Below are 23,537 nucleotides of genomic sequence, written 5' to 3'. Positions count from 1 at the left end.
AATATATTGCGCCCAATCGTTTTCAATCCACCTCTTTGTATGCAGTTCAAAGCACAGCGCAAACGTCGATTCTGGACAAGGCCTGGTCGGACTAGCAGATGGTGGGACAATTTCGAGAGCAGCGTTGTTATTGCTGAGGAATGGAAGGAACATTTTCGGATGTCCAGAGAATCACTCTTATCTTTGAGTGAACTTCTTCGTTGTCATATCGAGGGGGAATCTACTGTAATGAGATCGCCAACTGGGGGGTTGAACTTGACTGCTCAAGAACAGTACTTTGGCCTATCTCTGTGTAAAGCCAGAATGGTCATTCAATGTGCCTTTGGACGAATGAAGGCGAGGTTTGGAGAGCTAAGAAGGGCAATGGACATAAATCTCAATGACCTTCCTTTTGTCATTTATGCTTGCTTTGTACTTCATAATTGTTGTGAGGCCAACAAAGAGACAGTTGATGAGACCACAGTGCTGGCAGCCATGCAGTGTGAGCAGGAACATCAGCCCCCACACAGAATAACAATTTCAGAACAGACTGCAATGAAGCAGAAGGAAAGACGGTCAGAAGAGTAGTTACAAAATTCCTTGATCCTTAAATGAAATACTGGGACACTCATTACTTGTGACATGTAAATAATTGAACTCAAGTGTTATGTTATGTACGCAAACATGTAATCTGAAACACATTGATATGTGAGAATGTGTAGCAAAGTTATAGAAGGCTAAGTGCTGTAATTTCCATTGAAGAACGCATAGCTATCTACTAAATGATTGCATGTTCATACAGATTTTAGATGTTTTTGTTAGAAATGCCAATGTTGTAGTCATGAACAACAAACTTCGAACAAACCTGTTGAGCGATACAAAAGTTTTATTGATTAAACTACCAATTTTGCACCTCAAGTGGAACAATACTTGCAAGAGTACTGACTGTATATAAACATACAACATAAAAAGTTAAACAATGTGGGCCTAACTTGTGTTTCAAGTACTGGCTCTTCCAAAGTAAAAACAAATTAAATTAAAAAAATAACACAAATACGGTGCATATCAAAGAAAATGTATTAGTTGCTACCGTTTGGAGAAAAAATAATGCATTCTGCTTTCTTAGCAGGTTTACAGAGAAATAATGCACATGACATGTCTCGGCCAATCAAAACAAAATAACAATACAGCAGCATTTGCCACTTAACATACAGTACAGTACAACACATTTCCTATGTGTGTTATGCATCTGCCTCAAAGGGGTCACAGTCATTTTGTAACAGGCTTTGCATGTAGGAAAGCTGAGGAAAACTTCGCACAGGTGTGGTATGTGTAGGGGGTGTATGCATTTGGCCATGCGGTGGTGGGGGTGTATGCATTTGTGTGTAAGCATAACTACTGCTGCCCTGCTGTGCATGATGTGGTGGCATATTGTGGGAAGGTTGCTGGTACATCATTTGTCTCAAAAGGGAAAACCCATCTGTGATTGAGCTTGTGAGGTTTGCAATGTTAGAGGTTATTTATTTAGATTTTCTGTGCTTTGCCTTTGTGCATTTTCCATCATCTCCAGCATCTTCTTCTTTATTTGTAGTTCTTCTTGGGCTGTGTTCAGTAGTTGACTCTCCGTTGGAAGCTTTCTTTTCAGTTTGTCCAGTTTGTACCCCTTAAGCTTTGCCTTGAACAGAGAAAAGGATAATAACATTACTTCCAAACAAAACACAAGTTACAGTAACTTTAAAAACAGGCAGTATACCTCAATAGGCTATACACGCAAACATACTGTATAGCATATGCATATGCCTAACATAACAGTAGTCTAGTTGTGTTTAACTAACAAAGATCAGAGAAGATTTACCTGAAGTAAATCTTGTCGGTCCTTGACAACTGAGGCGGACAGATTGCGACCCTTGCAGTCTTCTGTTTGATCTGACATTTCAGACACCGTAAGATCAGATGCTGGGGAAGTAGAGTCCATACTGAATGACGATGTGGTGTTGTCATCAATATCCGTTATTTCTATGCCAGATGACACCGCGCTTGTTGCCGGCGAACCACTCCAAATTTGCTCGCATAATTCAAAGTAAATTAAAACCACTCTCCCATGTCCACTTTTGCGCCCCGAGTCTACAGCATGTCTGTACTTAATGCGAGCCAAAATGTTCTTGTTCAGTACATCTTTTTTGTGAGGAAAATCCTTTCCTGATTTTTCCCCTATGGCTAATGTTTCGTCTGGATACTGCTCTTGAAATGCAGCTAAAATGTCGTGATACTTGCTTTGGCATGACTCCCAGTCGACATTCTCCTGGCACTTATTTACTTTATATTCGAGTGTAACTCTAAGCAGCAACTCAACTTCGTCGTCCGTCCAAACGAATGAATCGGCTTTCTGTTTAACTTTTGTGTTGACTTGTTTCGCCATGTTCGCCGCTGTCAAAAGGACACTTAATACGCATGCTCGCAATGTTCTTTTACGGTGTTTGATGTGAATGAGACACAGCTATTATCGCCACCTACTGGCCTGGCATGCTTATGGCATGCTTATGTGAGCGTTTTCCATCGTTTTTGCGTTGCCATGTGGACTGAGAGATTTTTTTAAAACTGTTGGTGTGGATGGGATTTTTTTGCAACCGGAGGGGGGGGAAAACAGGTTTTTAGAAATATCCGTATACGTGTGGACGTGGCCTCAGACGACCCCAGTTCTTGTTTTCACAATTGCTTATGCAATACTAATTATACACATCTGACCGGTAACACGTGAACATGAGAAGAATTGGTATCAAATTTCTTCAATAAAGCCTTTCATTAACACACAGACCGGCTTTTCTTTCCTGTTAATTAGGTTTGTATTTTTCAGTCTGTGTCTTCTGGGGTGAACAGTTTGCATGGAAGAATAATAAGGGATGTTACTGTCACAGGAAGCCATCTGACGTTGTCACTCATTGGTACACAATGTAACACACACAACACACAGACATGGGCACACATGCCTGAGGACCGGGTTGCACGCTCTCTTCATTTTTGTTCTCCCCCCTGTGAAGTTTTAAGTGTGTTGGAAATCTTGTGTTTCGGCCATCAAAGCAGACCCTTAACCGTTAATGGCTTTACGGCTTGTTAGTTAGTTTTACCCTGCACAGGAGGGAGGGTGTGTGTGTGTTTGTGGGTCTGTGCATGTCTGTAAAAGGAGTAGTGTTAAGGCAAAATAACAAAACGGACAGTGCTTCTGAGTTTTTCATTGGGATTTTTGCATGCTCAAAAAATGCCTGAAAATACACATTCATATACATGCAACACTTTTTTTAGACACACCACCAAGCAGGAGTCGGTGAGTGCAGATTGATACATTTACACAAGCACACACTCAAATAGTGAAGCAGCATGTCGATAGGCATCTCTCTTTCTGCCTCTCTCTCTGGGAGTCCGGCGAGGCCTGGCCTAATTGAGCTGGCCTCAGGAAGCCCATCATTAGCCCTGCTGCTCCGGTCACACATGGCCACCAGATGTGAGTCCAGCCACAATGGAGCGCCGAGTGCCACTCTTTCTTTCTCTCTCTCTCTCTCTCTCCATCTCTCTCTCCGTCCGTCTCTCTGTCACTCTCCAGCCTAATAAACTGGCTTTTGTTTCCATGCCGCCATTGTTCACTAAGTCTACCGCTGCCCATGGTAAGACAAGTCATCGGGGCCTGAATGGGATGCTTTGTACCGACAATAGACAGAAATAAGAGAGGGGGACAGCAGATTGAGAGAGGGATGGAGAAGAAGGGGGGGGGGGGAGGAAGGGTGCCTAGCGAGGATTTCAATGCCCCCTCTGGAATTTTTATGGCTTGTTTTTGCAGTTTCAGAATTCAGTGTTGTGGGGCCATGAAATATACATTGCACCTCTCCTGCCTGCCTGTATGTCGTGTCAGGACTCTACTTCGATTTAAGGGGAAAGTTAGAATTGGGTTAAGGATTTTGGGCTGTTTCTGACATGTTTAGTATTTTGTGTAAACTGAAAAAGGATACAGTCTAAAAAACAACAACAACATCTAAATGTGATTGTTGAACATCTCATGAGATGTTTTACATCTAATTCTAAATACCTAAAAATCACTATGCTGCTTTATCAGCCTTCATTCTGTGTGAAAGACTTTCTAGACCCGATCCAAATCACAAAGATTTGCTGTTATTTAGCCTCAACAGCAATAGGAAGGTCAGCCGCTAATTCTGGACTGTAACCCTAATATCCATCTGATCCTGCTGTGCAGTGTTCCGGGTCAGTCACAGCCCTGTCCTGGTTCTGGTGTCTGTTGGAAATGTTTCCACAGTAACCCGCTGTTCTTCAGCAACAAAATTCACAATATTGTTTTCAAACCTTACCAAAATCTTTTTTGTTTTAAATCATATTAAATACACATTGGCTGCTCATTTATATCAACAGATGCTCTTTGGCTAACCCACCTGGACGACCTTTGTCGCTTTTTATGTTCTCTAAATCTTTCTGAAAGAATTATTTTTTACTTCTGTGGGTGATGTCACAACCATACACACAATATTTGATTGGCATTGTAACACAGCAGCTTTTAGCCCTTATATGCTGAGATCAAATCACTGCTTCAGTCATTCTCTATATAAAAGTTTTCTATTGTACTTTTCTTCCTCACTCAGTACAAATTAGATTTTAATTGCCCAAAGACATAATATCTAGTACTCAATGTCATTTTAATTTCTTATATCCAGAGAAGTGGGCTGCCCGATCAACAACAAAGTGGGTATAAAAAGACAAAGCTGCTGGTAGGAAGTTCTGAAGGCTCCAGTGAAAGTTTTATACAAAAACTGTCCTTCACCACAGAGCCATACTACAAACATACTAGAACAACGATTTCTATATCTGTTTTATTTTCTCTTTTTTCAGGGGAAAAGCTGCCCATACTTGTACTACATGTTATTATTATATCCAGGGCCATATACCTGGAGCTTCCGGTAGAGTTCAGTTGTATTTTCAGTAGCTCATCAAAAGGTTTAAAGCTGTTTCTAAAAAATCCAACAATTGTAAAAGTGCCACCACATTCAAGTCATCAGTTGCCTTGCATCGGACTTTGGTGTGAGCAGAGTTCTACAAAATAAATGGGTGAACAGAGAGAAAAAAAGGGGTATCTGATTGGGCTAAGTATATACCACGATATGCATCACGAGGTAGAGATAGCAATACAATGCATATCGTGATATACATTGACCATGTCCTAAACACCACAGCTATTTTTTAGTGTTGAGAATAACAGCAGAGGCATATTAAGGATCCTAAAACACTTCAATTCAGGTCCTCAGAGATCCTAGAAATGAATTTAAAATACTTTAACCCTAGAGCTATGGGTATGCTCTTATTGTGAAATTCACCATCAAAACTGTCATCTTAGCTTTGCCGCCATATCAATTCTGTAACATCTGCATCAAACGAGCAGCTGACGCTATATTTCCATATCGAGTTTTTTGAGCACAGCCCTACAGTAGTAGCCGAGCTCTAAGCAATACCAAAAAAAACCTTGGCAAAGTCTACTTACCCAATCAACGAAGAAGGCTTGAACAGCAACAGAGTGTCGCTCATCCTACCAAAGCACAAGAAGCAATTCACAGGCAGAGGTATGGTGAAGGAAAGGATGACAGCAGTGGCTGAGGCGCTGTTCAGGGACCATAAAAACAAGGCTGAAACAATATAATGCTGATGTTTAGTTTGGTGCACAGTGGCACGGAGAGTCTTTGGCTCTTAGTACACTTTTTGGTGGTGTATACAAGAAGTAGCTTAAATTAGCTTGTTCAGTTTTAATAAGTGTTGGGACCAAACATAAGCCATGTAATGTAGTAAAGTAGCTCTATGCCACTTACATTTTTTCAATTAGAAACTCACTGATGAATCCGGCTGAAAAAACTGCATATATACTGCAGAAAACAAATCTCCAACACGTTGTTTTCAGCCTTTAACAATTATTGTATTACTATTGTAAAACTGCAGCAGTGTTTCTTTGTGTTCTCTAACTCTAAAAATGTCTTTATCTCCATCTTTAGCCACTTAGGGATGGTGTCTGTGTCTGTGTGTGTGTGCATGTGAGCGTGGGGGTTAAACTCTGGACGCATGGCGATGCATGATACAATTTGACGGCTGCCCTCATTTGAGACAAATGTAATTATCACGCGTGGCCGAGTTTTTTCTTATTATTGAAAAGTTAAGTCGCTAATCTGTGAAGTTGTTCTCCAGCTGAATTAATTCAATTATCTGGCAGCACGAGTCGATATCAAGGTTTGACGTTTCTGTGTGTGTGTGTGTGTGTGTGTGTGTGTGTGCATGTGCGCAGTGTTTTAATATGCACATGTGCTCTTTTGTTTTTGTGTTTGTGTGTTTTAATGCTCTCCTGTTTGTGACACTGTATGGGCATGTGCATGAGTTTGTCTATGAATGTGTGTGTGTAAGCCTGTGTGTGAAAACGTGTGAGAATGGAGGCCATGTTTTCCAACTCCCACTGGATCAAGGCCTTTTATAATCCACTGAGCCGACATAATTCCACCTCACTTACAATGGATTTGTCTCTGCTTTGTCTCCTCATTATTGTTCTCATTCATATGATAAGCTGCTTCATGATTCCATTAGCATTCTCTTTTAGCCAGCACGCTACAGGCAGTAATATCCTAACTTCAGTGCTGTGGAAATACAACTTTTTACTCAATTTTAGGACTTGTGGACAGTTGTAAACAATCCAGATGTTGTTCTTCAACACAGTGGACACTGACTGTACATTGTACTCATAGTTACACTCATGATCAAGTCACATTTTCAAGGCACATTAATGTATTATTAACAATGTTTTAACTGACTGAATGCTAAGTAAAAGGTGTCATTAACAGAGTTGAACCTTTCTGCAGTGCCCCTCAGTGTAATGGAGCCCATTAATACCCTTCAGCTGGTTGTTTTGGTTTTACTGCCTGCATTCTTCCTGTTCACTCCTAATGACCCAGGGGAAAGGACAGATAAACCATCTGTACACTACCTGTCCAGTAAGACAGGCAGACACTAGCAAATGGAAAGCAAACATAGATGAACACCAAGTGAACTTATTTTTAGTCCTCTAACTACATGATGCGTAGATATGCAACATGTTTAACCTTGTTGGCCACAAGAGCTTATTTAGGTCATCATTTGGCAATATTGTTATCAAAGCTTATTGCACTTTTTGCAGGTAAAGCAAAAGAATCAACTCGTTTTTAATTCATGAAACTACTGCTGAGTCACTGTACAAGGCCCTTTTTCTCTTTCACACAGTTGAATAAAGATTGATTTTCTTCTGCTTTTAAGCTTAATAAATATTACATTGCCAAAATTAATTTGAATATTAGGTGTTTCCCAGAGATGTAAATTTTCTTGAACACATCAGACATGATGAAACAATGTACGGCTTTGTGTGAATTTGTTTCTACTGTATTTAAAAAAAACAATGTTTCTTGTAGCTTGGAGGGATAAGATCATACGTCATCACAAGAGTTTACAAACACAGTTCAACAAAAGTACAAAATGGTTTTGTCTATTCAAAAACCAGGTGCAGTGAAAACAAAGCCATATGTAAGGCCACTTTTTGTGTCGTTTTTTAAGATATATACGTTGATTTACAGAGAGAATTGTGTCCTTGATGTTGGTTTGCATTGGTGGACAACTTGAGCACCACTTTCATTTGACAGTCTGCTCCCAGCTGCTGAACAGGTCAGCTTGTTATAAGAAGTGTTCTAGTTAAGACCACACTGACCGAGACCAGGACTTACCTGAGACCACAGTGCTCTGAGACCAAGACAAGACCAAGACAAGACCAAGACATCTAGGGATCGAGACCGAGACAAGACTAAGACCATAAATATCAATGAAAAATCATCAACTTGTGTGCGTGTCACTCACTTAGACTGTAAGTCTGGGAAGGTTGGAGCAGTAACTGGGTGATAAAAATCCAACTACATATGAATTGAAGATATTTTCTATATTTTAGCGCTTTTCCTTCTAATCACAGTACTCACTAGAAAAATAGCCTGTCAGTGATGGTTCATGACAGAATCCGGAGATGCCCGGCCGAGACCAAGACAAGGATAAGTAAAAACAAATTTTTAATTCCAAGATGAGACTGAGACCTTCAAAAAGTGGTCTGGAGACAGGTCTTGAGACCAGGACCGATTTCGAGTGCTACAACATATATAGGACTGGGAATCTTTGGGTGTTTCACGATTTGATTTGGATTCTTGGGGTCATGATTCGACTCAGAATCGATTTTAAAAAGATTCTGGATTCATTGATCCATGGATTCAAAGTCTATTTAGGAATTAGTTCATCAGGATCTACTGAGTTAAAGAGCTAGCCTTAGCACTTAGCAAAGAGTGACTGATTAGCCCCCCCAAAAAAACACAATCGATTTTTTTTCCCACCTCTACAAAACTAGTTAGAAGCAAAGTGTCTTTAAAGCCATTTAGTCAGTCTTAGATAAAGGTTAACGTAAGAGGCATGTATATGAGTACTCACCATCAGATTTTACCCAGAGACATGATGATTGACACTTTGGCTGAAGTGAACATCTCTTCCTATATCTCACTTACAGTTTTTTGTCTTTCCTCCTCGCTCTCTCTGTCTCTACGTCATGCTAATGCTATCGATCCCTATTGGAAACAAGACAGAACCATCTTCAGATAAGAAGACAATGCTTGCAGCCACCCATAGATTTCTTCCTGGTGTTCTGAGAGGTGTGTTTCAGACTGTATTGGAGTTCACAGGGTTCTCACAATCTGTTGTGTTACAGATTGTATTGACAGCCTCCTCTGGGCTCTGCCTCACAGTCTGATTTTATCAAAGGGGAATGAGCTGAATATATGTCTGTGTAGATGATTGAAGTTGTGTGTTCATACTTACAGATGGCTCTGCATGCATTGTGTATACATTTATTTTGGGATTCTCTCGTATTAAGGACATAAAACATTATTTTTTTTATTTTTTTTGAGTGTGTGTTTGGAGGGGCGGTGTCGTGTTCACAAAGGTTGTGCAATTTGTTTACCTAATGTCAGGATCCCAGACAATGCATTTGCAGTGTCAAGGTTGGCAGAGATGGTCACCATGACAACACTGGCAAACAATCCCTCAAATCAGTGCTCTCTCTCTCTCTCTCTCTTCTCTCTCTCTCTCCTCTCTCTAAGAGACGGGGAGGTCTTTGGAGACTGAAGAGCAGAGAGGAATCTTTTCTGTGTTTTGTTTTGCCAGTAGAGTGGTGGATATTGATCAAGAATCGAACCCATGTCGCTCCGTACAGAGGCTTGATGCACTCACAACCATAACTTGAAAGAGATGGAAAGTGAAGGAGGAAAAAAAATGGATGCCTGGCTTCGGTACAACAGGGTGGAAAAAAACAAAACAAAAGCAAAAGAGACACGGAGTGGAGTGGAGGAGTGAAGAGCAAACATGTTTTAAGAAGAAAATCAATGAGGTCTTCACACTCTGCAACTTCTGTAAGAGTGTAAAGTGCACATAAAAGCACCTTCTCATGTAATAACCATGGCAAATAAACATGTTTGCTTGTCAACATATGTCACTTCATGAACACACACATGCATATTGTGAGCCCTACCTGCTCAGTGCAGGTCTGTCATACAGGAGGGAGAGCAGTTAAGTGAAACATGTTGAGCCCTCTCAGGTAATTACATCTCCATGCTAATGTCTAATTAGACAGCTCCGAGGGGATTCATCTACACTGCATTAATTAATGCAGTCAATCCAGAAGTCACAGACACACACACACACATACAACGGTAATACACAACAGCACACATTCAAACATCCCACTCCATCGACCCACATTAGACAGCCGGTGTGCATGTGTATATGAGGGAAATCAATCAGGCCTTCACCTCGCTACTACCTGTGTGATTGAATGTGCCTCAAACGCTTTGACACAACATCTGGAACTTACTTTTTTTTTTTAAATGTTGTCTCTCATGGCTTTTTTGTGTCAATATTGTGTAAGTGAAGAAAGAAAATATTAGAACCATTGATTAACCAAAAATCTTTCAATATGGCTCAGTGGTAAAGGTGCACCGGTGGGTCAGATTGTCAGCCTGTTGAGTTACTGGTCCTCAGATGTTGTGCCGATCTTAGACTTACACACAAGCTGTTTCATGCCTTGCACACAGCGACTCACACAATAACGGAAGGCAAAACAGAACAAGCTAGCATGTCGGCAGCCAATCAGAAGAGGAGAAAAGGGTTAGACAATACTGGCCGTTTCCCTGCACTGGCTCCTGTTGACTTAAAAAAACCTACCCTACTATGGTGGATCTGCGCATCTGTGCTCCCTCTGTCTAACTTTCTTTTTCTCCTTTGACCGTCTTATTTAAAGTTTGACCTGATGGGAGAAGTATCACCTTCAGGGGATTTTACTGATAAATATGTTTAATTAATGGTTATAAACCTGATAAAAACTCTTTAAAACCACAAATACTGTTCACCAAGGCAGTGAGAAAAGGGGACAGACAAGAGTCTATAATTAATTAATTCTTCAGGAGTAAGAGAGCCGTAGAGAGTGAAGCAGTAAACTAATCTGTATCTATAATTTGATTTATTAATGAGTTACATTAAAACCCGAATATTGAATAGTTGTTAGAATGATAAATGTAATACTGAGAATACGATTCATGTATTATTTTTAAAGATAATAACATCTTTGTTCTACTTTAGATATATAAAGACACTTCAGCCATAAAGTATTATCATACAATAATGGGGAATACAGGTAATAAATGGTTTGACACTTATAAAATTATTAAACTTATAAAAATTAGATTAACAGTGGGTGTTTTATTATGGAAAAAAAAAAGTAACCATTACAGAAAAGTTCCAAAATCAGAATCGCCGAAAGAAATTGCTTTCGCTGAGTTTAGCTAAGTCAAGACTAAATGTCAAAGCAGATTATTAAAACTGGGCACAAAGTCTTTCCTGTTTCCACATTATCCTGTTAAGCTCTATAAGAGAAGTGTAAAATAAACTTTTTTTTTCATTTTATGACTTCTGATTAACTTTCCACAACTGTTGTGGTTTTAATATTTTGTTTGAATGATACAGAAAAAAAAGTTTTCACTCAGATTCAGTTGTTTTGTCAGAGGGGAACATTAAACCCAGGTGAAAAATAGACAAAGATGATTGCTTTAAAAAAATATATATATAAATATTACGCAAAATAATAGCACACATCATTAAATATCACAACATAAAATACCATGATTGATATTTGTTTCAGTAACAGTATTTAATGCTAGATTGTGAGTCAAATACTGTGTATGTGTTATTAGGGGAGTTCTTCCTTTTGGAGGGGGGGCCACAGGGGGGACCAAGCTCAGTGTTACAGGGGCACTGGCCCCTGTTGGCCCCTGCCTAGAACCGCCCATGCAGCAACAACCTCTTAACTCCACCTTTCAGAACCAAGCCCTAACCCTAACCCTGAGCACTGCCGAGGTGCCATTGAGCAAGGAACCGAATCCCCAACTGCTCTGGTGCGCTCGCTGTGTAGCAGAGTGTAGCAGCCCCACTCTGACATCTCTCCACTAATGCATGTTCACAGGTCCTGTTTGTGCATGTGTGTGAAGGATGTCTCTCAATAACAGAGTGTAAAACCATTAATCCCCTCAGGGATGAATAAAGTATATAAAATACAAATTTAAGTGACATGACAACCCGCGTGCACATGGACTCTAGGAAAGAGGGAGCGTGGGGAGACAGCACTCTGCAATGTTTTTGAACTCTACGTGTCAGAATTACATACTGTTTTTTTAATTCAGGGGCCACAAACAAAGAAAAATAACCATCGTGCACATTCGGATTGAAAAACATATCATCTGGTTTCCATTAGTTTGTTGCAATGCTTATGTAGTTTTCCATTGAAAGACAAAGAAAAGAAAGACAAATAATGACTCACCTGCATTCATCCTTTAAGAACAAGCAAATATAGCAAAAAAATATAAAAAAAAAATATATAAAAATATATTTGACCTTGGCCAATCTGGACACCAAATTAAGCTTTTTGACAGACTACTGTATGTTTGGAGCTGGTTTGGCAAAGTCATTACCTTTGACCTTAATTTCACCTATGTCACACCGGTAGCTGCTAAGATCCCCTGACGGCACCCTGCACCGTCTGTTTTAAATGAGTCTGTACAGTATGTGTGAGTGTGGGACCCCAGAGACCCTGGGGTTTTACAGTAGTCTTAAGATGTAACTGCACTAATTCACTGTCCTACTGTGAATGTCCCCTGTAATTAAGGCCAATGTGTCAGACAGGGTCTTGCCTTTGCATTGCTTTACACCTCTTGTTTTTTGTATTTTTTATTTATTTACTACCCTTGTTTGTTGACTCAAACACCATCAGACAGCTGTGAGCACATGTTTATTTAAAAAGTGAGCATTTCTTCATTCTATAGAGTCTTTACCAGCTGGTTTACTGCTTTACTCAAAGACTCAAAGAAGAATGAACCAGACATGGACATGTTTCCTTTTTAATCAGAGGTTTGTTGATGAATAACTGCTGTTAATAATCCTCTATATGTTTTTGAAGTACCTTGTCTAAATTCATCTTAAAAGCACCTTACAAAGGTGAATGGGTTGTGTGAATGTAACTAACAGAGCTGCTTTCATATGTACACCAACTCCATCATATTCTGGAAATTACTAAGAAATTATTTTGAGCAAAATCACTTTATTCAATATATTCATGCATTTATTTGCAATAAATTTGCAATTATTTGGGTTGTGTTGTAAATCTGTCGTCAAAATAAATTTAAAATGAGAGCGAGCAAGTGAGTGTGTGGTAGACCTACAGGGTACGGGAATCTCCTCCTCAGCAGCAGCAGCGTATCTCCATCAGACCCCAGCATGCTGAAATCTGCTCGCTAATTACAGCCATATAAATCAGCAGTCTTAATTATGCTAATTAGAGTGCTAACTTCCTCTCAGAAGCCTACACAAACAAAGGCAATGGTATCGCATGATGCGCCGTGTTAACGAGCTTGTCAACTTATCTGACGCACGCTAATTACTCGGCGGGACTCCTCTGTGTTTGGGAGGGCGGAAGTAGTGTTTGAGGGGCTGGTTTTAAAGGTTACAACACAACTGCCTGTAACCCCCTGCTCCCTACAGATTAATACCTGTGTCTTTCAATTGGATTACAGCGTTTAACTGCAACATCACATTGTAATGATTTAATCACAACATCTGTCAGAGTGGGACTTCTGAGATTTATGTCTCATGCATTTGATTTGAGCCTAACTTCTCATGAATACATCAATAAAAATAAGCATTTCCTTTTTTTAAACCCTTTTATCAGTAAGTGGCAGTACAAAAAACAACTTTGAAATGCTACTCTCTTTAGCCACTCATTATCTGGTTTCTAAAAATATGGAAGCCATAGCATTCTTCTATGAATCAGAATCAGATTTATTGTCCAGGTATGCTTACACACACAAGGAATTTAACTTCAGTGAACTGTGCTCTCTTATGTACAGGTACAACATTAAATATCAACAATAAACAGAATAAGAAAAGACTAATATTTACATGACTAAATATGAAACAGTGCAGTGGTGAATAGTGTAAAAGATGCTGAAGTAACATGATGAGTAAAATGCAGTTATGTGACAGATGGGTCAATTAAGATGTCAATTACAGTATTTACATAAATAAGTATGCGTGTATTGATCATTTAAATTAAATAATATATATATACATATATGTATATTCACAGTGACAGTTGGTTTAGAAGGACTGGAAATTCCAGCGACATAATTGTAATACAGATCAAATGAGACACCTTTAGGAAAAGTCTTCAACATGTCACATGTTATTAAACCTCACTTTATCCACTAGCTGGGTGACCTTTCATATCAGTCCAACATTTAATATAAAGCTTCAAAAGAATTATGTCATAAATAAAAGTTAGACCTGCAAGCAGATGTATTGGGGTCCAAAAACCAGACTATAATACTTCAGTTGTGTTTGTGCTTTCACAAAAATGTTGGGGCGCTGGTGGTGCAGTGGTTAGAGCGAGCGCCCCATGTATGGAGGCTGTAGTCCTCCAAGCGGGCGGCCCAGGTTCAAATCCAACCTGTGGCACCTTTCCCGCATGTCATACCCTACTCTCTCTCTCTCCCTGATTTCCGACTCTATCCACTGTCCTATCTCTCTCTGATAAAGGCACAAAATGCCCGAAAACAAATCTTAAAAAAAAAAGGAATGAAAATGTCTGTGTGTGCTGAGCCTGAAAGCAGAAAAAAGTGAATCATATTCATTCATGCATTATTGTTTTTAGGTTCATAGATAATGGAGGGTATACATAAAAAATAAAAAAAACATCACAAATGCTGCTGAAGTTTCTGATTAAATTATCATTTATTTAATGATAATTTTTCAAGAGCCAACACTTTCATGCAGAGCTTCACACACTATTAACAACTCAAAAAGCTTCACCACTTTCTTCCTCTTCACATGGACTTTTGGTCCTCTGTTTAGCCAGCCGTCTGTTTGTTTCTCTGCCTGTCTGTTTATTTGTGTCCTAAAAGTCTGCATGATCTGTCGCGGAATATGTCAGTCTGGCTGTGTCAGATATGCTGCTCTGGAGCCTCAGCGCTGAGTTGCTGAAGTTAAAGACAATGAAAAAGTGACATTAGGAGACAACAGGGAGAGGTAAGAAAATACATATTAATGAGTGAGTATTGTCATAGATTGAGCCAACATGATTGACAGTGGAACCAATCACCTGATGTGATCAGCTGATAAACCATTAGATGGAGCAGTCAGCTGTCGGGAAATATATTTAAAATAGCAATTGCATATTTGTGTGAGTGAGAGACTCCATTAGAGCGTGTGTGGACATATCTCTAAGCTTTATTAATAATTAGCCAGAAAAAATGCTGCATGTGAATAATTACAAAGGCAGACACAGTGAGGGAGACACAGAGGCACAGTGACACGTACACAATCAGACAGGTGCAGTGCTGCTGACCAGACCCAGCGCTGTGGGAGGGCATTAAGGGGACAGGCCCATCTTGGAGAACTAATGCATCACCTTGCAGAATCTTCTTCATTTCCCCTCATGTTGCTGAAATTACAATTTAAATAATTGTTGTTTTCAGTCAAAAGCATTGTTGTTGTATGGTGTTTACAGGTGAAAAATGATCTGCTGCGTTACCTACCTTAGGCTCAAGCTGCATGAGTGTGAGGACAAATGTAAGCAGCTATACGACTGACCAAAGAATGCAACTGAGAAAGTGATGCTGTCTTATCCTTCTTTATGAATTTCAAGTGGTTACTTGGCTACTAATTTCCACATTTTCACATTAGTCTGTGAAAACGTCTTTCTCTGTTAAGTTGATAAATAAAACCTGTCGTGTGCATCTCTATGCTGTGGCTCTGATACTGTAAGGACATTACACTTTCATTTGACAGTATTGAAAACATGCTTTGGAAATTAAACTGGCTATACACTGTATGACACCTGCAAAGCCAACTGCAGCATGAAGCAGGAGTTAATCTTCCATTACCCACTGTCACCTCTGTTAGATCTTGTGCATGGAATATTTTAGGCCTTGTTTGAATGATTCTGCATTTATCTGTGTAAATTTAGCATGTTTCTTCCCTCATTTGGACTGAGAATGTTTTGTTGGTTTGAAACAGTACTGATGTCTGTTCTGATGCATAACTGATATTAAATCCAAACATTACATCTAATCCTTATTGCTTACATTACTGAAATAACATGTGGTAAGGCTGGATATCATTGGCATGGACAGTTTGAAGCACAGATATCTCATACCTGATTCATTCTGATTTTAACTGCTATTGAATCCCAAGTTGAACAGACCATCAATTTCCCTCTCCATCTACAGAAAACGTGTGAGCTCCTTCTCTCTTGTTGCTAAAAATGTTGCTCTGTGCATGACTACCACCTGCTGTCTACCTTAGTCTCCTCCCCTCCCTCCCCTTATCTCTGCCAATCTCCCTCTTTACGGCTACTTCGAACTCGGTCACGTTTGATTTCATGAAGTCAGGGTTTTTGTTCTTTGACAACTTTTTATTCATGTCTTCAAACAAGGCCAGATAAAAACAAGTGTGTTCAGCAACTGTTCATCACCAGACACTCCCTCCCTGTTATTTCCCTCTGATTTCGACGGCCTCAGTCAGAATGATAGGGGCCTTTTCCCAACCTTTTGTAATTATTTTACCTCTTGTTACATGTCACATGATTAGCTCCTCTTCTCTTTCCTCTCGTTTTTCTCCTCTCCTCTCGTCTCCTCTTTCTCTCTCAATCCGTCTCTGTTCAGTATGCACTGCTGAGAGGGCATCATTATGGAGCCCGTATTTGAGTCATTTTGATTTAAGCAGCCAGACAATGGCCTGTTGATTGAAGCAACCAGAAGGCAGACAATAGGGTTCAATTCTACATAATGCGCCACCATTTTTTCTGAGCTCCCTATTTTCAGAAAAGGGCCCCGGCTCTCCATTGTGCCTCTCCCAGAGGGAAAAAACGGTGCTTGGGGAGGAGGAATATTTTCCCGTGGTATGTCATTATTTTGCAAATTTCTATTATCTCATCATGTTGTCTTCATTGTAATTGCAGCTAATTAGGAGGCTAGTTAGGAGCCTGGGCTTTGAGGCTGGCTCGGCTGCTGAAAGGAGCCCACCGATTATGGCCCCGACAAGAGAGGAAGCAGGAGAAAAGGGGAGATTAATGCTGTTACCCAGGAGACACTGGCTTCCATCTGCGGGGAACAATGCAGTTTTGTTTTCTCCGGGATCCTGCTCAGATCAACAGAATGGGCTAGTTCTGCTTGGCGACAATGCCCAATTCTGTCTTACCGGGGCTTGGGTGAAACTCCCCCCCACCTCTCCTCACCTACCCTGCCGCCCCCGCTCCACCACCAACACTCCAAGCCCCCCCCCCCCCCCCCCCCCTTCCCACCCCAGTCACTTCACCTTCCCTCCCTCCCTTCTCCGTCAAACTTGCCACCTTTTCCTCCGTTCACTGGGCCCTGACTAGAAAGCTTAGCGCCCTCAGCGAGCCACAGCCAGCACCAGTGACTGAGAGCTCTCACACACCCCCAGGATCAGATGAAAGCACCCGCGATGTGGATAGAGTTCCCAGGTTGCGGGAGGTCGTGCCCTTGTCACACACAGAGCTGTAAGGTTTTACTCCCCAATCCCTGCCGAGCTCCAAAGCACTTAATGAAATAATATACTCTGTCGCTTTTGCTCTTTCTTCTTCCCCTCGTTCCCTCGCTCACCACACCAACCCTTCAAGCCCCCTCCCTCCCAACACCTCCCTCACCAGGCTGAGGCAGGCCCCTTGTCTCAGAGCAGGGGCCCTGGGGCCCCTAGACACCTTCTTTGCAAAGGAAAAGAGGGGATACAATGAGAGAGGGAGCCTAGTTTGGTACAGTACAAACACAGAGCACAAGTAGGCTAGGAGAAATGAAAGGCCTTTGTCTGCCTTTGTCAGAGGGAAAATGACACTGGGAAAGAGGGAAAGCGAGTGCTTATGGATAGACAGAGACAAAGAGAAAGAAACATAGCAAGGGAGGAGATGGAAGGCTGGATCACATGACTCTGAGCATTGTGATCCTGAGTGAGAAAGGTTTGGAGCAGAGCATCTCTCCATCTGGTCAGAAGCAAAAAAAAAAAAAAATGGAGGAGAGACAGAAAAACAGACACTGAGAGAGAGTGCAGGACCAACAGAGCGAGGGAGCAAACAGAGAGAGAGAATGAGAGAAAGTATTGAGTAAGTGCCAGCGACATCTGCTCCCGTGGGCACAACAATAAAACTCCCTCTAGATCAGCCTCACACCATATACGTTCACACAATGCACCGGTCTCAAAGGCACAAATAAATATGTGTGTGTGCGCCTGTGTGAATGAAGGATGCTCTTATGTTTACGAAGTCTGCCCACAAATGTGTTAAACACTCACCTACACAATCGAAAATTAGCTCAGCGTATATAGAAAGGCCTTATGTTTTGCACCTCTATCTGCAAAGTTTACATCTTGTTTAGTCTCCTCATGCATAGTGTAACTCTTTGACTTGAATTTTAGTGAGAAATGATTTGAAGTAGATGTTTAAGTTAATCTTACAAACTGTTACATTGGCATATAACAGAGATAATTTATGGAGTATATCTTTGAAACATTTTTCTAGGACTGAAACCCGTCATGTGCTTTCACTTTATTAATGTTTTACTCATTATTCAAATATTCTGTTCTCATACAAACTGCCTTTTTTTTAACAAATATGAGCCCATACAGTAAATAGTATTACCTGGAATGGTAAGAAAAAATACCTACTGAGACATCATGTTTGGAAATAACTGTTGAAGGTGACTTACACTTTTGTCCCTGTTTGAATGGATACAATAATAGAAAGTTGTGTTTAAGTAAAGAATAAGATAACTTTCCTTGCACTGAGATGTTGGCTTATAGAAAGAAGTTTTAAAAAGAACGACATATACCATCTGAAAAGGGCTCTACATAGCTGCCACACACCCTGTGATTAGGAGCCAAAGAAACACTATCGGTACAATTAAACATTTTCCCTATTAGACAGCATACAATGAAAGAAATCCCCGTATAAATCCCGGCCATTTATGCTTTCAGATATCTTTCCTTTTGTACTCAACAAATGCTTTGTATATATATTTGTCTGTTAAGTGTTTTTCTGGCCAAGGACCTGTTTTTTCGACTGGCTAAGAGATGACTGAAGAGACAAGGACTTTTTTCTCTTAGATGGGCTTTTGAAAAGTTGGAACGCAATAGTTGGAAAGTTGCATGTACCTGCATTTGAAAAAAGCAACAAAACTTTAATCAAACAGCTTGAAATCCTTACAGATTCTGAAAGCTCGCAGACAAGGTAATCTGTGTTGTTGAGGGACCGCAGTGTGCCCCGTGCGCCATTTATCTTTGTGGGTAAAAAAATCTCCCTGTTGCGTTTAATGTGTAGTCAAAGTGGAGAGGGCGAAACGCTACTCTCTAATTTTGTATGTCATCTCTCTCCAAATCACTTCAAAGATGAGGCCCTTGCCAAAGATTTCCTTCCTTTTTTTTCTTCTCGCCTTTTTCCTTTTCTCTCCCTTCTTTCTTTTCCGCCTTTTCTTGTTCCTCCGAGTTGCAGTTGTCACTATTGCTTGGGCGCCAGGAAAAATCGCGGGCATCTAAACAGCAGCACACAATGTCGTAAAAAGGCTCTAGAGTTTTACTTTCAGATGTCACTCCAATAGCACACATCTGCTACGTGCCGTGCATCTGCTAGGCTCTCCCATCTCAGAGAGCTGGGAGCGCTGATTGAACTGAAGACAGAAAACATCCTCATTATCGCGGGCAGTGAGCGAGCTGGGCCCCCCAACCCCTTTTAATGCATTCACTCACTTAACTGTGTCCCAGAGTATACACACATAAACATGCACATGCAGATACATGCATGTGCACACAAAGGTTGAAAAGGGTGAACAGCAATGCTCACATACACATAGACACACTCAAACTGCTTTGGTGCCAATCACCCCAGTGTCAGAGACAATAGTATTACATAGCCACTATGTCGGTGCTTAGTGAGGGGCATATACTTTCCAGCTTGTCCGTCTTTAGTGGGTTCTCCAGAATCAATTGGTCAGACTGTCGCCTTTGGTTCAGAAGGCAGATCTGACACTAAGATTCAAAATTTGAATTTGTATGGCCCTTCCTTAGTCATCTTTATGCATTTAATGATCACAAAGGGCTACAAGGCTCTCAAACCATCTGCCCGAGGAGATCAGGTCAAGTGAGCCACTGATCTCGTCAAGTACTTTTTTTTTATCAGCCATCCTTTTGTGATTTAACTTGAATTTTAGTTTTTGATAAACTTTTAAATCATTTAAAAGAATTGTCTTTTTTAGGCTTTTATATGAATTGTAATTTTTTTTTGCTTGTTTTCTTTCGCTGCCCATTATTATTATTATTATTATTATTACAATTAATAAAAGTTCCCGTACTATAGCATGTATAATAAGGAACAAGAAAGTGAAAACGAAACATCAGCAGTGGGCTGGATGCTTGTTTTTCTGTGCAGCGAGAGTTTTCGTAATAGTTTTGTTTTTTACTCTCTTGATTTGTAGTTCCTTTGAAAATGTAGAAATCTGTATTGGACTGGGGAGACAGCTGTGGCTCAGTTGGGAGAGTCGGTCGTCTCTCAACCTTAAGGTCAGGGGTTCAATCTCCCAGCTCCTGCAGCTACATGTCTGATGTGTCCTTGGGCAAGACACTTAACCCAAAGTTGCTCTAGCTGCTTCGGCGGCGGCGTATGAATGTGCATGAATGGGATTAGTTCATATTGATGGACATACCACCTACATAGCAGCCTCTGCCATCAGTGTGTGAATGGGTAAGACAAGATAAGGTAACACTTTACTGTCCCTTTGCACAGAAAGTTGTCTTGCATTACAAGCTGCAAGACACAAGCTGGTGTAAAAGTGATTTAAGTGGTCAAAAGACTCTAAAAGTGTTATACAAGCTAAAGTCCAGTGCATAAAAAGGGCTAAGGGCTCTGATAGTCTGGAATTCTAATAACACACCAAACTTCCTGTGCAGGTATTCTTTGATTTGTGCGAGTTGTGTTCTGTCAACACTAATGCATGTGTTGTTAAACTAACGAGAAGAGAGATACGTTCTTCATACAAGCACAGCCATCTTTACCGTCAAGGAATTTTGGAGTTAAACTGGGAGTGAACCAGTCAGATTTCACTTCATGACAGCCTCCCACTCCCCCCTTACATTTGTTGTCTCCACCTCCACCATCAGTTTCTCGCTACCTGCCTCGTCCATCACAGAGCCATGCTCCACTGTTGTCCGAAGCCTTGGCTTCTCACTCTGACCTACTGACGCACTGGTGATTAGTGGTAACTGTGGCAACCGTCGCTCGTGTCAGACTTTAATGGCCACATTTCCAGGCCTGTTGTCAGTAGCAGACAAAACATTGTCCCTGTCCTCTGCTCATATCAGTCGGTTCTGTTACTCAGTGTCACTATGTCACAGTTCTACCATCCCTGCAAGTAGACTATACCTACTGATCTGGTGGTTTACATCATGCCTTTGATTGGGAACTTCTGTCATATTCATGCAATTTCTTCAATTGAGATGCTTCATTTTTCACTTCTTTATGTGGCTTAGACCTTTGTTCTACTTTGTTAACTTGAGATCATGAGTCCATATTGTTGCCTTACATCATAGAAAACGTCTCTTCTGTTCATGCAGAAGTCTACAAAATGCTGCCACCGCTTCTTCCCAACAGAATAGATAATTAAATAATCACAGGTTACCTGCTTCTAGACAGAGGTTTTGTAAAAAGGACTTCTAAAACATGGGCTAGGGGAGGCGGATTTGAAGTGTGTGTGCCAAAAGGACCAGCTGAATTTGAGTGTGTGTAAGCTGCAGGCTGGGGTCAGCAGGGATGAGGCTGTTCACCAGGTTAATAGCTACAGAATGAACTGAGGACACTGTAATAGACTGATAAGAGGACTGTAGTTGGGTGGGCAGGGAGGGAGGGGGAAAGGAAAAGAAAAGTGTGAGTAGAGAAGAGGGTGTGGATTAGAGAAGGATAAAACAAAAGAGAACGAAGGAGCGAGCTAGGAGGTCAGAGTAATGTACCAGTTTGACGGGAAGTGGGGACTGTGGTTGTTTGAAAAGAAGGAAGGCAATAGAGTTGGATTAGAAAGAGAGGAAATAAGGAGATGGACTATGGAAAAAAGATGAGCTAGAATAATAATCAAAAGCTAACGAAAGAGGTAAGAAAAGACTTATAGAGGTAAAGGAGGGAAACTGATGATGGAAAGAATGATACGAGATCTGCCTTAACAGGGTCTTCTGTGATCAATCAGAACTGCAATACAGCATTATTATTATTATTATTACAGGTCCTACATTGACGACTAAACTCTGGTATGCACACGGTATGACATTTCCAGGTGAGAGAGTACAATCTTTTGGTTTTAAACTCCATTCTTAAATGAAAATGTATTTGTGTGGACTTTGCTTTAGTTTGAGTTTGGAAACTTCATTTCTACCTACCTGCATTACAGACTGGAGGAATAATGTTTGAAGTGGGTAGGTTTTTGCTACTTTGAGAGGATTTCTAGGCCTGTGAAGACTGTTTCATCATGAGCCGGGGATCCAGCCGAAGATTTCTGCCTTTTAATAAGACAGTTTTTTCTTACCACTGTAACTTTTGCTGCTTTGCTAAAGTGCTCATGATGGATAGGCCGGATCTTTGTAACATAGCAATAAGTAAGATCTTTTACCTGCTTTTTGTAACATAACAATAAGTAAGGTCTTTTACCTGCTTTTTGTAACATAACAATAAGTAAGGTCTTTTACCTGCTTTTTGTAACATAACAATAAGTAAGGTCTTTTTACCTGCTTTTTGTAACATAACAATAAGTAAGGTCTTTTACCTGCTTCTTGTAAAGTGTCTCGAGATAACACTTGTTATGAGTTGACGCTATACAAATAAAAATTGATTGATTGATTGATTGATTGATTTCATTTTTTGAAATGGTCATGGATTTAAAGTCTCAATATAACAAACTGTGCCTCTTTAAGTTTGACCCTAAAGCTTTCTATGAATGGAGCTGTAATGGACAAGTATACTCATGATGAATTCATGTGCAGATAGTTTGTGTTTGGCCTATACACTGGGTAAACATTCCATTCCCAGAGGCCATTTTGTTTGACTTGTCAAACCAACACACAGATTTTCAATTTGTCATAGAAGGCATGGAAATGCAGAAAATCGTTCAATTTGAGAAGCTGAAACCAAAATGTGGTTTAGTAAAAATTCCCTGAAATTCTGAATCCATTTAAAAACAGTTGTAGATATCCTTCTCTGCCAATCAGCTAATATATATCACTTGACTTTTCATCACTTTTCTTCACTATAGAAAATGGAACTTTAAAGTAGGGCATATAAACAAAATGCAAATGTTTCTGCTAATGCTTTACATATTCAGCAATTATTACCTTTGACTCTGGGCACACATGATTTTAACCAGTTTGATCTTTTAGATCTCATTAGAACAAAAAATAGTAAAGAGAACGATAACTTTGATTGTAAGGCTTTTCGTCCGACATTAATAATATTTCTTTGTGGACCTGCAGTAACTAAAAGACTAACTTGGGTGTAACATATTGATCACATTATGTAATACATTATATATTTATATAAGGAGCTGGTACTCACTACATCATACAGTATCATATAAGCCCTCTTGTATGTCTCTGTCATTGTTACAATGCAAAAGCACTTTACAGTATTATATCTGTTCAAAGAAATATAACAATATCATATATCTACATTCTTATTTTAAAGAGTCCATACCAGACAATTTAGATTCAATAATGTTCCTCTGGATTTTTCTGATATTTGCAGCAGCAAAGGTGCCTTCTTGCATGAAAGTGGTGAATGCGTACTGTTTGTCCTTACTTTCAAAAAGTAGGTGCATTTGAATGTTTGC

This window comes from Labrus mixtus, chromosome 22, assembly GCF_963584025.1.
Source record: "Labrus mixtus chromosome 22, fLabMix1.1, whole genome shotgun sequence".
Lineage (NCBI taxonomy): Eukaryota > Metazoa > Chordata > Actinopteri > Labriformes > Labridae > Labrus > Labrus mixtus.
This window is presented reverse-complemented; position numbering follows the sequence as displayed.